Source organism: Dermacentor andersoni, chromosome 11 (assembly GCF_023375885.2).
Source record: "Dermacentor andersoni chromosome 11, qqDerAnde1_hic_scaffold, whole genome shotgun sequence".
In the NCBI taxonomy this organism is placed as follows: Eukaryota; Metazoa; Arthropoda; class Arachnida; order Ixodida; family Ixodidae; genus Dermacentor; species Dermacentor andersoni.
Genome location: NC_092824.1, coordinates 21,529,687 through 21,543,908, shown reverse-complemented (window position 1 = coordinate 21,543,908; position 14,222 = coordinate 21,529,687). Strand labels below are relative to the sequence as shown.

The following is a 14,222-nucleotide window of genomic DNA, read 5'->3' as shown; positions in this document are numbered from 1 at the left end:
TAACTGCGCGTTCCGCGTCAGAGTTGGTAACGCGCCATCTTGTCTATTTACACAGGAAACGTGTGTACCACAAGGTGGCGGGCTGAGCTGCACTCTATTTGTTGTAAAAATAGACTCGCTTTATACCATCATACCACGTACAATGTTTTATTCAGTGTACGTGGATGACGTACAAATAGGTTTTAAATCATGTACTCTTTCCATCTGTGAGTGACATGTACAGCTTGGGCTAAACAAAATGTCAAATTGGGCTGAAGAGAATGGGTTGAAGTTAAACCCGCAAAAACGCACGTGTGTTCTCTTCTGGAACAAGAGAGGCATAGTACCTGAACCCGCTATTTACCTTAATCGACAACAGCTCCCTGTGAGCCATGAGCATAAATTTTTGGGGCTCATTTTAGACTCTAACATTGATCCCCCACTGGAAATATCTGAAAGCGAAGTGCATGAAGACAATGAATCTTCTGAAGCTCTTGTCCCGTACATCCTGGGGAAGTGGCAGAAAGTGCCTTTTGAGCTTGTATAAAAGTTTGATAAGGTCACGCCTTGATTACAGTGCCATAGTGTATAACTCTGCTGCGCCTAGTGCCTTGAAGATGCTAGATTCGATTCACCACTTGGGTATTCGTCTTGCTACAGGGGCTTTCAGGACTAGTCCTGTAGAGAGCCTGTACGTTGAACCCCACGAGTGGTCTCTGCATCTACAAAGAGCATATTTAACTTTCTCTTACGCCCTAAAAGTTAAATCAGATATTCAGCATTCATGTCATTTTACAATTAGCGACTTGTCCACTGCCAGGCTATTCCGTAACCGCCCAGCCACCAGGCCTCCTCTGTCCCTCCGATCGGAAGCACTGTCAGAAGAAACAGGCATCCCTGTTTTAGAGAATGTCCTAATGGCTCCTACTCGGATTCCACCGCCTTCGGAGTGGCAAACTATCCAATGTGACATCTCGTTCTTAAAAATATCGAAACGAGCGCCTGAGGAACACATACAATCACATTTTCTTGAACATAAAGAGAAGTATTCCTGTGCTGAATTTTACACAGATGCTTCAAAGTCTGCTGGCGGTGTGGCCCTCGGACCCTCATTTTCTACATCTGGGGCACTAAACCCACACACAAGCATCTTTAGAGCGGAAGCATACGCTATACTTTCGGCTATTAAGCACATAAGTCCCACAAACGTCACTAAGGCTGTTCTCTTCACAGACTCATTAAGTGTGGTGAGAGCCCTAATTACCCTACAGAAACATAGGAACTATGTTTTGAATGAACTATATACCTTGTTGTGCTCTGCAAATATGTGCAATTAAGTGATCGTCTTATGCTGGTTACCTGGCCACAGGGGTATAGAAGGCAATGTGGCTGCTGACGAAATGGCTACGTCAGTAAGTTTTAGCGACAAAGATGGAAATAACCCCATCCCTGCCAGAGACCTAAAGCCCTTTCTGCGCCGTAAATTGAGATATCATTGGCAAAGCGAGTGGGATACACAAGCAATGAATAAGCTTCACATTGTAAAACCAAAACTTGGGAACTGGATAAGTGGAAAAACAGCACGGTACAAGGAAGTACTTCTTTGCCGATAGGCCACACATATGGTACTCACTCTTATCTCTTGAATGGGAGCGATCCTCCAACTTGTATTAAGTGCGGCAATAGCCTCACAGTCATCCATGTTCTTATTCAGTGCCCTTCCATACAAACAGAGAGGAAAAAGTATTTCCCTTCTGCATATCGCGAGAATACACCCCTTCACCCCTGCATTTTTTCTTAGCGATGAACCGCTTTTTAATCTGCAAACAGTCTTAGATTGCTTAGCTGAAACTGACACCCTGAAAATCATTTGGCCAGGCCACTTTTAGCACATGACTAACAGCCCTGCATCCAAGGGCTCTCTTGAAACTCTGGTGTCAGTGTTATGTTTTATTGCATAATGTTTTAACAAAAGCCCATTGCCATAGCCCACATTACTGCCTAGTCACCGCCATTATTTTAGCACCTATATATTCTACGCCACTAACAGCTACAGGTTTTAGGCCCTTTTGCAGCCATGTCACATCTACCATGACAAATTCATTGTGCATGCAATCCTTAATACATTGTCAACATTACCACTTGTCATGGCGCTCTTTGGTCAAACCTGGCCCTTGCGCCATAAAACACCACAAATCATCATCAGAGGAGCACGTTCCTCCGGCTAGTTCATGAAGTAGTTCCTCTGTATGCGGGAGAGCAAAAGCATCGGCAATTACTGCCTTGTTCATTGCACGTAGCTCCACACACAACCTAATTGAACAGTCCTTCTACCTCACGATGACGATCGGTGAAATTCACTCCGATGCGTCGACGGGTTCAATTATATCCTTGGTAAGCAGACGTATCTCCACCGATACCTGTTCCCGTAGCATGAGGGGCAGACGTCGGAACTTCGCAACGACTGATTTCACAGATAAACGGCATTTAACATGGTAAACAAAGCCTTTCACATGCCCTAACTGTTCCTTGAACAAGTGCGCAAACTCGTGCGTGAATTCTGAAGGCAATGAGTCAGGGCATGTCACCTGGCAGTAGTTCAAGGTTGAGCCGTTGATAGTGATTCCCAGACTTCGAACGGCATCAAGCGCCAGCAGCGATGTGCCCTTGGCTGTGACATGAAATAGCACACTGGCTATGTTTCCCTTGTAAGATACGTCAGCAAGAAAGCAACTGCTTAACTTGATTTGTTCTCCGGAATAATTACCCCGATTCGCGGTGGGCGGTCTCAACGAGTAGCTGGTAAAATTAATTAAATTATGGGGTTTTACATACCAAAACCACTTTCTGATTATGAGGCACGCCGTAGTGGAGGTCTTCGGAAATTTCGACCACGTGGGGTTCTTCAATGTGCAATCTAAATCTAAGTAAACGGGCTTTTCGCATTTCGCCCCCATCCAAATGCAGCCGCCGTGGCCGGGATTCGGTCCCGCGACTTCGTGCTCAGCAGCCCAACACCATAGCCACTGAGCAACCACGGCGGGTAACGAGTAGCTGTTGGCTAGATATTTGTGGTAGTGCTCTTCACTGAGCAAGGAAACCGTAGTGCCCGTGTCGACGATCAGCGACAGTGTTATCTTCCCGATAGAAATGTTGGCTCGAATATCTTTGGCCGAGGATTTACGGTCACCGATATGAAGGACCGTGACGGCGTTGGCCTTCTCGGGCTTTCGAACGTCATATTTCTTTTTCTTCGATTTGCACATGTTTGAAAAGTAACCAATTTTCCCACAAGAGCGGCAACGCTTGTTCCTCGCCGGACATCCAGTCGAGTTAGCCATATACGATGACGAGCTGCACCTGTAGCAGCTTCCTTGCTGAGAGTCTGACCTTTTTTTGCACATCTTGAATCGTGTTCACAGAGCTATGCGTGAGTTCCCCAAGCTCTCGTTGAGCTTGCCCAATATGCTTCCCAATGTCAATAGCACGCTGCAGCGTAAACGAAGACTCTTCATAAAGCATGCGCTCACGCGTTGCTCTTGACGAAGTGCCTTCCAGTAATTGATCTCGAATCGTGCTATCAGTAGCACTGCCAAAATTGCAAGTAGACGCAAGGTCCCGGAGACTGTTTGTAAATTCTTGAAAGGTCTCACCAGGCAGTTGCCTTTGGCGAAACCGGCTCCGCTCCACCAAATCATTCGTAGCGCTCGCGAAATGCGCGCCCAGTGCAGCAAGCGCGTCCTTGAACTGGTCCAACGTGTCCTCGGCCTTGGCGTCCGCGATCAGGTGTGCTCCTTGTGGAAGGATTGTGTAGATTATTCGCTGGCCTTTAACACCGAACGAGTTTAGCAGAATTGCCCTGCAACGCTTGGACTGCAGTTCATCGCCACCAAAGGCATCCAGTAAATTCAGGAATGCGCTTTTCCACTGCTGCCAAGGCACAGCCGGGTCACCGGGTGCAGGCAAGAAAGGGGGCGGTGCTGGAAAACACCCGAGCGGCATGGCTCTGATACTGACCCTCGTCGCCAATATGTTGCGTCTGACTCAGACCAGACGCATGACACTGGACCATGCAAGTGCAGGATGCACCTTCCCTTTATTCGTCACAGTAAAGCCACTTATATAGGAAAACATATCGAACGACCATGATGGTATGTACCCAGAAGGAAATGAAACTGGAACAATAAAGAAGGATACAACAGTGCTAGTTTCAGTGTTGGCAATAAAGCGTCGCCGTAACAACGGTATCAAAGAAAAAAATTCAATACCTTTTGCATATGTGGCTCTATCTTTTCAACCTACATAATAAATAGGCGAAGTGATGCGATTATAAGCAGAAATAAAATGTACTTTTGCGATCGTGTCTTTCTTTATTTGGTCGCTTCATTTGCTCCGCCAACGTGCGGCTCTTCTGCTTTTATTGCTGCGGCTGCCATTCTCATCGTCTGCTCCTGCTGCTTTCTATCCACGTGCATAATTTTTCGTATTCTCTGCAGTTTAAAACTTTATTTCTGTGCCTGTGAATGTTCCGGCAATGTCGGAAAACCTGAGGAAAGGATACAAGGCTTGCTGCGCGGCTGTGGGATGTAGCGACTCGGGGAGCAACACAAGGCCGAAATTTTTGCGTTTCCCACCGGACGAGAGGTAAAAACACTTTTTCTATAGTCGTTATGAAGAAACAAGCGCGGTGCTTATCAAAACGGCTATAGGACGAAACGAAAGATGTTCCGCGCTTGTTTTCAAGTGAATATCTTTTTTGGGTGGCGCTGCACTATTTTCAGCGGTGCTGTAAGAAACTGAAGCTACTTGGCCGATTGATGCTTTCTGACGCGCAGACGGAAATTTCGCTTCGCTATATGTTAACGGGGATGGTTATTTGCGCTTAGTTTTACACTGACAATATTAAGTGAATGACAGGACGTGGACGTACATAGCGCAAACTACCAACTGTTTAATACTGTTAAAGAACGCGCTTATATACAAGGAGATATGGCGCGGGGGGGAGGGAGATATAGAAAGACATGACAAGGTGACGAGGTGATATCTCCTTGTATATAATCGCTTTCTTTAACAGTATTAAAGAGTTGGTAGTTAGCGCTGCGTACGTACACATCCTGTCTTTCACATAACATCGTCAATGTATAACTAAGCGCGATATAACCACGAACGTTCACCAACTAGTCCCCTTAATTGCTTTACTATATGTTAACGGATGCTCATGTTCTTCCACGAGTATAAAACTTACAATCTATATCTGCCGAAGGTGCATGAATGCTTCCGGCACAAATTGGGTACGCTCGAAAGCACTCAGGTGACCAGCTTTTTATTACGTTACCACCTCTGATTGGCCACGAACACTGTACAACAAAAGAAAATCAATTACGTAGCAGACAGCGTTGGCGTTCTGAAATACAAGAAGTGCGAGTTACCTATGTGACGACATAGGTTCGCTTCACTTTTCAACCTGTGCCTGTAGAAGGGAATAATTTTTTTAGTCGCTTCTTCATACTCTTTACTTTGGTTTCACTTTTAAGTGTTCTTTGACCATGAACACACGGTATTTTGCCTATTGTTAAATTGTGACATATCGTGAAATTGCGCTAAATACGGAGTCCTCGTGGGGCTGACATGGGAGCAGATGTATAACGGCTACGGCCTTTGCTCGGACCACTTCAGAGGAAGGGACTGAGCCGACCCTGTTGTGGTCGGGTGTACTGACTGTTGGAGTGCAAGAAACGTCTTTATCGATGAAGGTAGGGAAAATAATTTATTAATGTTTGCCAATCTGCGCTTCTGCAGTTCATTGTTTTCGTGCTAAAACCAGGGGGGGGGGGACACTCCCCGGTTTCGGTGGCACAGGAAATTGGCGCCATCTCTGTAATGGGCGAATGCAAAAATCCGTTTCCCTTGCATGGCCTCGTAGATCATCGCGCGCACGCGCGCCGATCCAAGTGGCCGAGCCCTTCCCCCTCCCCAACTCCTCTCCAATCGCTCTCCCTCGTTACTACCCTCGCAACTCCCTCACCTTCGGCTGTCTGCACCCGCACGCCATGCGGCCCCGCCGGCCCGGAGCCAGCTCAGCCCACTGCATGACGTTTCATGCTTCGTTATCTGCTGTTATCGCGAAGCGTGCGCTGCTGTGCGTTGACGGGCGTGGCTAGTTTCGCCAGTTTCGTGGTCCTGGGTAGCAGTGTGCTTGTGCTCCGCGATGTTTCACCCGTTTCACGACTCGTACCGCTCGTGCATCGTGCAGTGGTGCACAAATACCTCAAAAACAAGCCCTGCAGGGTTGTTCCGGGTGCCTAAAGACAACAGGTGAGCGCTCAGACCCAAGGACATCAGAAGGCGCATGTACGCGAACACAGCCCTGTCCATTTGTGTGCTCCATGAGGGTCCGGACGTCGTTGCGCCTTGTTTGTGCTACACTTGCCTCTTCCCGGTAGAGAAAGCTGACAAATAGATGTTCCTCCTCATTGTCACCTGGTCTGTAACTTGTGTTTTTCTGTGCCAAGTCTCATTCTGCAACTTCAGTAACATGCCCTGCTTTCCACACCGCCCTCACTTCTTTTTCTGTGTGTCACGTTCTACAAACCTACTAAGAGCTGAAAAATTACTGTTAGTGTTTGTGTACTATCTCAGTAACCCCCGATGGGAAAACCGCGCGAACAACCTTCATGTGTAGGCATGATGCGCTTTTTTTTTCTTCTGGAAAGCATGAGCATTGCAAGTGTCCTACATGCAGATTTTTGCAGTTCGTGTTTATTATACATAGGAGAGCCCAGTAGGTACGACTTAGTGCCTTAAGTGACGTAATTTTATTGCTAAGCATTGCATTCGGGTCGAAAGAAAAGTTGTGTTGTTGGCTTATTTTACCTGGTCTTTGATTGAGGAATAAGCCTTTCTTTCTGAGAATCTTTTCAATGTGCTGCTGCAAAAGCCTACTACCTTCTGTTCCCCTTTCCACCGTTACTCAAGCTGTGGCCAAGTGCAAAATAATGTGATGTGTGTTTCAGTTTTTAGTACAATGTTATCTTTCTTCTGCCATGTTATTTTTAATTTGTTCAGCAGTAATGAACATGTCACGCATTTCATATACTTTCGTGCAGATTTATAAGTGAGCTTGCTTTTGGTATGGCTCTCAATCAAACAATGCTAGAATTTTATTCTATCTTTCAGGTATTTTGCGTGTCATTGTTTTTGCCATTACCAGTGGGTTTTCCCTTTTTATAGTTGTCATAACTATGTCATACACGTCGTGCAATTTTGTGCAATATTGACACGTTTACTTAACTTTATCGGGCGACCACGTTTCGCCGCCTAACAAGTGTTATCGCACAGCGCAGGACGCGCCTGTATGTAAAAGAACTTTCTGGAATGTTATCGATGGTTCCGTCCACTGTCTTTCACCGCAACTTGTGTAATCTGATTGCATCTATGCGCGACGCGATTAATGTAGAACTTTGTAGAAGACACGCGGGTCCCAGCGGTTAATCTGGAACATTCGACGACCGATCTATAAAAGCCGACGCGCTTGACACGCTCATCAGATTTTCGACGATCGCCGACTGTGTTCGCCGCTATCGTTGTGCTATAAGTGTAGCCTGTTTTGTGGGCACAGGTTCACCCAATAAAATTTAGTTTTGTCGTTCACAGTGTTGCTACTGTGTTCAAGGTCACCACCACGTGACAATATCTTAGTGCACATATCAGGAGCTCGTCTACATTTCGGTCTTGAAGACGTTATATAAATGTCTTTTTTTATGTGTGTACATGAAACGGCCTTCCTGTTTTCTAGCACTTTCTTTTATTTCACCATGTGTGAACTTTTGTCTTTAGTACTCTTGTATATGTCATGCAACCTTTCACTTTTGCTCATTTTGTACCACATTGTAAGAAAAATCTGTTTTCGGAAACGAGGTCATAAAGCGAGACTAAACATCTGTTGTGTTGGAAGTGTAATTTTTTTTAGGCCCCGGCACATGCTGGTATAATATAAGTATGGGCAAGACTGCGTGCATACCAACGCATAGCCCACGGCGCACCACGCGCCAGCTCGCAAGCAATGCCAATGCGCTGCGTAGCGCGCGCATTGCTTGCCAGCTGACGCGTGGCGCGCCGTAACAAGCGCGCTATATAAAAAAAAGCGCGCCGCTTACGGGTAAAAACAAAAAAAAAGTAAGCGGCGCGCGCGTCATGGGGGAAAGGGGGATAGGGAGTGGAGCGGGTCGGCATAATTAAAGCAAAAAGGAAAGAAAAACGTTTGGGAAAGGAAGTGCCGTGCGGCTGCTGTTGCCATGACAACGTAAACAATGATGTGCGGCGCCATATTGTTCTGCGTCGCCCATTTGCTAGGGCCGTAACTGAAGGGGACCTTGGCGCTAGCGTCGAAAGAGCGTCTGCTCGAAAACGGCCAATGGGAGCCATACGGAATGCCCCCCCCCCCCCCCCTTCGCCGCTAAAACCACCTGGCAGGAGTCGACGCTAGTGTCCAGGGCACGGCCAGCGCTGTCTTTTTCTTGTCGTTTGCTACGGGACCGCGTGCCCTCTGATGTTACGTAGCGAAATTTGCTCCACGTGCGCCAAGAAATCGCGTACTTGTCATTTCCTCCTTATCGCTTGCTAATGTGCGGTGCGCGATAATCCCGTTTATACGGCAAACTTAAAAGCCGAGCCGCTTTCGCGGAAAGTGAGCGAATTTACGTTCGTAAAATGTTGCGCCTCGCTTGACGCTACAGCATACGATAGAGCGAGGCCAGCTCTTGCCGCGCGCTGCCTTCTTCTCCCTAAGCTTGGTTTGCCGCTTTATAGCAGACATTGTTCTGGAGCGATGATTCAAATGCTCAATTGCCCAGCAGCTTTTGGAAGTTTTGGAAGAGCACCTATTGGAAGTTAGCTTTGCTCTTGTGGGTATTAGGCAGAAAAATCAAGCCAAACTAAATAAAAGGCTCAATTACCTAATCCTTAATACGATGAATCAAAACTTTCATCGATCAAGAAAACTAGTTCTAAAAACTGATCCCTGTATACCCTGCCAGCTGTTGAGACACCAGCAATGCTTAACATGTTGCATGAATACATAGCAGCACAGCACTGAAAGATAAGCTAAAAGGAGGGTGCTATAAGAAATATATTGCTCTAGTAATTGGTGCTTAGACCTGATGCAGTAGTTCTACTATGCGTGGCTTACGATAAACATAAATTACATGAATCTGGACATAAAAAAAAACAGCGTAAACAAAAACCCGTTGCAAAAAGAAAGCTCCAGAACCTTGAAAACGAAGAAAAATTTTATTACTGATATTTTATTTTTTTCTAATTCCGATAGATCTTAGGGCGGTCTCCTGATCAGCAAATCTTGAGAAAATATTTCCGCCTATCTCAATATTTGCAGAAACATCGTGCAACGTATTCTATGGGCAGTCATTGCACCGACACTTGCACCCTCATCTTCAAATATTATTACATAGCTACCATGCGTGGTCTTGGGACGCTAGAATCTTCTTGAGCTTACTTTGTTGAAGTTGTGCAAGTGCAACTGTTCCTCGGCACTCTTGGCTCCAGTGGTTTAATTATCATGGCAAAAGTGGGAGGGGGGGGGGAGGCTCCTTTTGGATAAAGTCATGAATAAACTTAATAGGCAAAGAAAGTGTGTTGTGCAGAAACGAGTGTGCTAGGAAAGTTGAAACACTGTCGCCTCCTTATTTTGTTGTCGACATCGAAATTCTCATGACAGATCCACTTATGAAACTCGTAACGTAGCTCTAACACCTGTCCTATGTTTCCAACAAGTCGCACGGAACTGAGTCTCTTGCCTCTTTTAAAGAACGTGCGTAATGTACATTCAGCGTATGAGAGGACGGTCTTGAAAACCATTCAAATTAGAATTGTTCTGAGCAGGTTGCCCTGATACATTGAATGCTGTCGACTTCCGTTGCTTTTAGAAAATATTTCTCCATGTCCCGAAGCTACGCGTTCAATAATGTCATTGTGCCTTACCCTGTACTTGCCCACCTACACTGACGATCAACCGCCGATTGTCAGATACTTCTCCTGAATTTACTACTTCCAAACAAACCAACTTGGCGCTATTTGTTGTTGTCATGAAACTGTCATTTGTGCCTTGATGACGATAGAACAAAGTGCATTACAAATTTAAAGAAACATCTGCAGTATGCTCGCGAGGAACGTCGTAGTGATACCTTGTTTGCAACGTTACAGATCTAAAAGAAGCTCTAGTGGTCCTAAATGTTGTATTCCAATGCAAAAACACATATGAAAAAAGAATATACGCATTTTCAATACAGTCGGCTGGATATTTATCACCAAATGAGTACAAGGAGAGCTATACAGAAAAATGACTAGGTATGATATGTTGTTTGGACTAGCACTTATACCCGCTGTATGGAATAAAAAAGGAAGTCTTTGTTACTGGTGTGCTAAAATGTGAATTTGCTGCTCTTAATAATCTTTCTGTTATTCACAAGTAGCTGTCGCGACAAAAATTGCTTTGATAGAGTTCTGCACAGCAAAGAAACATTGCTCCTGTAGAAAGCTGCCTTACGTATCTATGATTGTATTGCAGAATGCCCCCCTTTGTACTGACTCATGATATATTCAGTTCTTCATTACTGTATCGTGTATTGAATGCCTTGCTGTGCGATAGGTTGCTAATAAAAACAGTGAATAAACCGCATTTTTATTCCTGCCTATGATTTGCTGAAATAAAATCCTAGCATGGCATGGCAGACTGGCTCGCGCATCTTGAATAGGAAAGTAAATTTTTACACTGATGCGTGCACATATGCTGTAAGAAAAAGACATTAGAAGCGCAAGGGTATCTAAAACAAAATGTGAGAGAGAAACTATCTGAAAAAAAAATTATGCGAGCTGTATCGGTTTCCGTTGGCGCATGCAGGGAAAGTCGTGTTCTCGTCGAGCGCATAGCAGACGACAAGCGGAATGGCATGTCCTCCTCGCGCATCAACGAAACCATTGCCATGGAAGGAGGCTTCGTTTATCTTTGTTTTCCCTCTCGAATTTGGCCTATCAAGCACCAGGGGAAATATTGGCGCCCGTGACGCAGTTTCCTTTTAACTGGGAGGTATACCAGCTGACCTAGCTCTGGCAATATTAGTTTATAACTGGAGTGTTCACAAGAAGGATGTATCGCCTTTCGATGAGATATGTGTCGACTTGTTCGCCATTTCGGTTACTCGACGCCAGCGTGCCTTTTCTCTTTTAACAGGAAGCTTTAGCTCTGTCCCAAGTCCGACGCGGCTTAATTAACTACAGGTAAAATGCAGGAACTCTTTTATGAGATAACCCCTCGAGCAGCAGCAAGCTGACCCGGAGCTAAGAAGCTTTGCTGAGTACTTGCAAGGCAGGACTGACTTTGTCCCGAGGGTATTTAGGCGCGGATTATCTTCGTTTTCCTTGCGAAATGCGGTCCTGGTGAAGAGCTTTTCGCCAGCCCGTGTAAACTACCCTATTGCTGTGGCCACAGCACTTTGCCTAGAAGTTCTGAACGCCCTGCACCATGACAAGACAGCCGGGCACCTCGAGTTTTTTTCGTACGCCCGCAAAAATACAAGAGTTCTATTGGCCGCACCTGACCGCCGACGTCGCCCACTACGTCCAGACATGCCTAAAATACCACCCACGGAAGACACCACCGATAAGGCCAATGGGATCAGTACAGCCGATAAAGCCTCTTTGCCGACCGTTACAGCAGATCGGGAGGGATATGTTGGGATCCTTTCAGACGTCGCCATCAAGAAACATGTAGATCGTCGTGGCCGTCGACTACTTTACACGCTGCGACAGAATGAAAGCCCTTCTCAACAATAGTGCGGCGTAAATGTTTCAATTTTTCGTCGATAACATCCTTCTGCGACATGGTACACAGAGTCCCCATTACAGACACAAGAACGGCTTTTACTGCTGAGCTTACTTAAGCATCCTGCACTATAGCTAGATATGTCACCCTAGGACCACGGCCCACCACCCACAGACGAATGGCCTCCCAATTACTTTTGTGCGTAAATTCATAAAACGACATTTTGTTAAAAGAGTAACGGGAACGCCACTTCATTTCTCCACAAAGTTCGGGAATATCACGAAACTCGTGTCACCTTGAAAATTCGTTCCAAGTAGATTCGCCTTGCGAACTCCAGGACTATAATTTTTAATTGCACTATGGGCCATAAGGTAATTAGTTAGAAAGGTATAAGTGAACTTTCATTAATTAGTCGATTATGCATTTCATGTTTTTAGGCAAGTAACGTCTGCCTCCCCCGCAGGGGCGTCTGCGTCAGCAGGCGTTTGGTGTGTTGCGACACCACGGACCCGAGCACACTAGGGTCGGACCTTCCCGCGTGTAGCCGTGCGCGGCTTAGCCGTGTCTGGGGAAAAGGGGATCCTGGGGGTTGAGCCGATGCTGGGTGTTTGGACCTTTAAGGCCCCCCGGCGGAGGCAACACACCTCTTCGGCCTCGGCTTCACATAGACGGCACCCCCGGACTGACCCACCCGGGGGAAATCGGTAGTCGCCTCTTCCTGTCCTCCTCTCCAATCTTCGTCTTTCTCTCTCCCCCTTTTTCGTCTTTCCTGTCTTCTCATCACTTCTCCTCACTTCCTAGTTTCCCGGCGGCAAGGGTTAACCTTGTGTAGCTAGCCAGCCTTGGTTATGCTGTATTTGGTTATAGCAGCGATGTACGGCTGGCGTTGGCAGGGTTTCTCTTGCAGGAACTTCTGTCACGTCCCCCTGTAGGGCTCCATGGTGGGTGGTCGGCATCGCGGCCGAAAACCCAACATTACTTATGGAACATGCTTTTTCTAAACTACCTGATCGCCCTCAGAAACGAGGGCGCACCGAAGAAGTTTTTCAGCTTTTCGGACGACAAGTCCACAATTTTCCTCGATTTCATGTCATCCACGCAGAAAAACCAGCTAAACAAATGCGAACAATCTCCCCGTTCCTTGTATCTAAGTGTCTTATCGACGTTTTTGGTCCAGGATATAAGGTGTCGAGGATGGCTAGCAGTGACCTCCTCTTGGAGCTCCGCGATCTGAAACAGTTTGAGAAACTGCCAAAACTAGTATCATTTGGGGAGACCCAAGTAGTAGTAACCCCGCACCGCACGATGAATACCACCCGCGGCGTTGTCTCGGACGATGATTTGCTGGAGCTCACTGAGGCTGAACTCTTGGAGGGCTTCAGTGAACAAAATGTCATAAATGCCAAAAGAATCAAGATAAGGCGCGAGGGTAAAGAAATTGCGACCAAGCACCTAATTCTCATCTTCAATTCAAGTGTCCTGCCCGAATCAATCGAGGCCGGGTACATCAAGCTTCGTGTAAGACCGTATGTGCCAAATCCCTTGAGATGTTTCAAATGCCAACGTTTTGGCCACAGCTCGCAGAGCTGCCGAGGCCGCCGAACATGGGCGAAATGCAGTGCCCTTGAACACGCTACTGACGAATGTAAGAACTCTTTTCACTGTGTAAACTGTGACGGGGATCACGCCGCGTACTCGCGGTCCTGCCCCTCCTGGAAGAAGGAAAAAGAAATTGTAACCATAAAAGTAAAAGAGAACATATCGTTCAAAGAGGCACGAAGGCGGTTAGCATACCTGCCAAAGAAAAGCTTTGCCGAAGTGGCGCGTCAGGGGGCAGCGCCACAACGGCCTCCAGCAACTGTCCGACCCACAAATAGTGAGTCGGCAGTCACGCCATCTGCCCCCACGGTGGTCGCAGATTGCGCTGCTCCACCAACCGAGCAGAAGGAACTACCAACCCCGAAGGTGGGCGCAGCCGAGACTGCCCCAACCTCCCCGGCCCTTTCCAGCGCTGGCAACAGCCGGCGTAGCCGAATCCCTCAGGGAGCCCCATCGACCTCCGGGCTGGTGGGCGCAGGGGTCCTGCCCTCCAAGGCGGGACTCTCTCGGGAAACATCTCGCTCGCAAGAGCACGTGTCCAGCGCCTTACAAGAGGCAATGGACACTACACCTATTCTCAAGGCCCACCAAGCGCCTAAGGAGCGGCGAGGCTCCCTCGAACGCTCCAGAAAGGGTAGAACCCCCGTTACAGGGCCTCGAAAGAGCTCTGTAACCTAAGGCGTCACCTCCGTTTCCGTAAACACAGCACCAAATTTTTCTTTAATATGGATACACAAATCATTCAATGGAATGTCAGAGGTCTTCTTAGGAATCTCGATGATCTACAAAAACTCATCCACCAACACAA

General features: G+C 46.8%; 1 long non-coding RNA gene across 1 annotated transcript in view; it reads left to right on the top strand.

Moving 5' to 3' along the window:
- Positions 1-4,340: 4,340 nt before the first annotated feature.
- The window catches only part of LOC129381679 (uncharacterized), a 257,411-nt gene continuing 247,529 nt past the window's right edge, over positions 4,341-14,222 (top strand). The window contains exon 1 of the long non-coding RNA XR_008609790.1: positions 4,341-4,623. This is a non-coding gene — a long non-coding RNA (uncharacterized lncRNA). The remainder of the gene's footprint in view (positions 4,624-14,222) is intronic.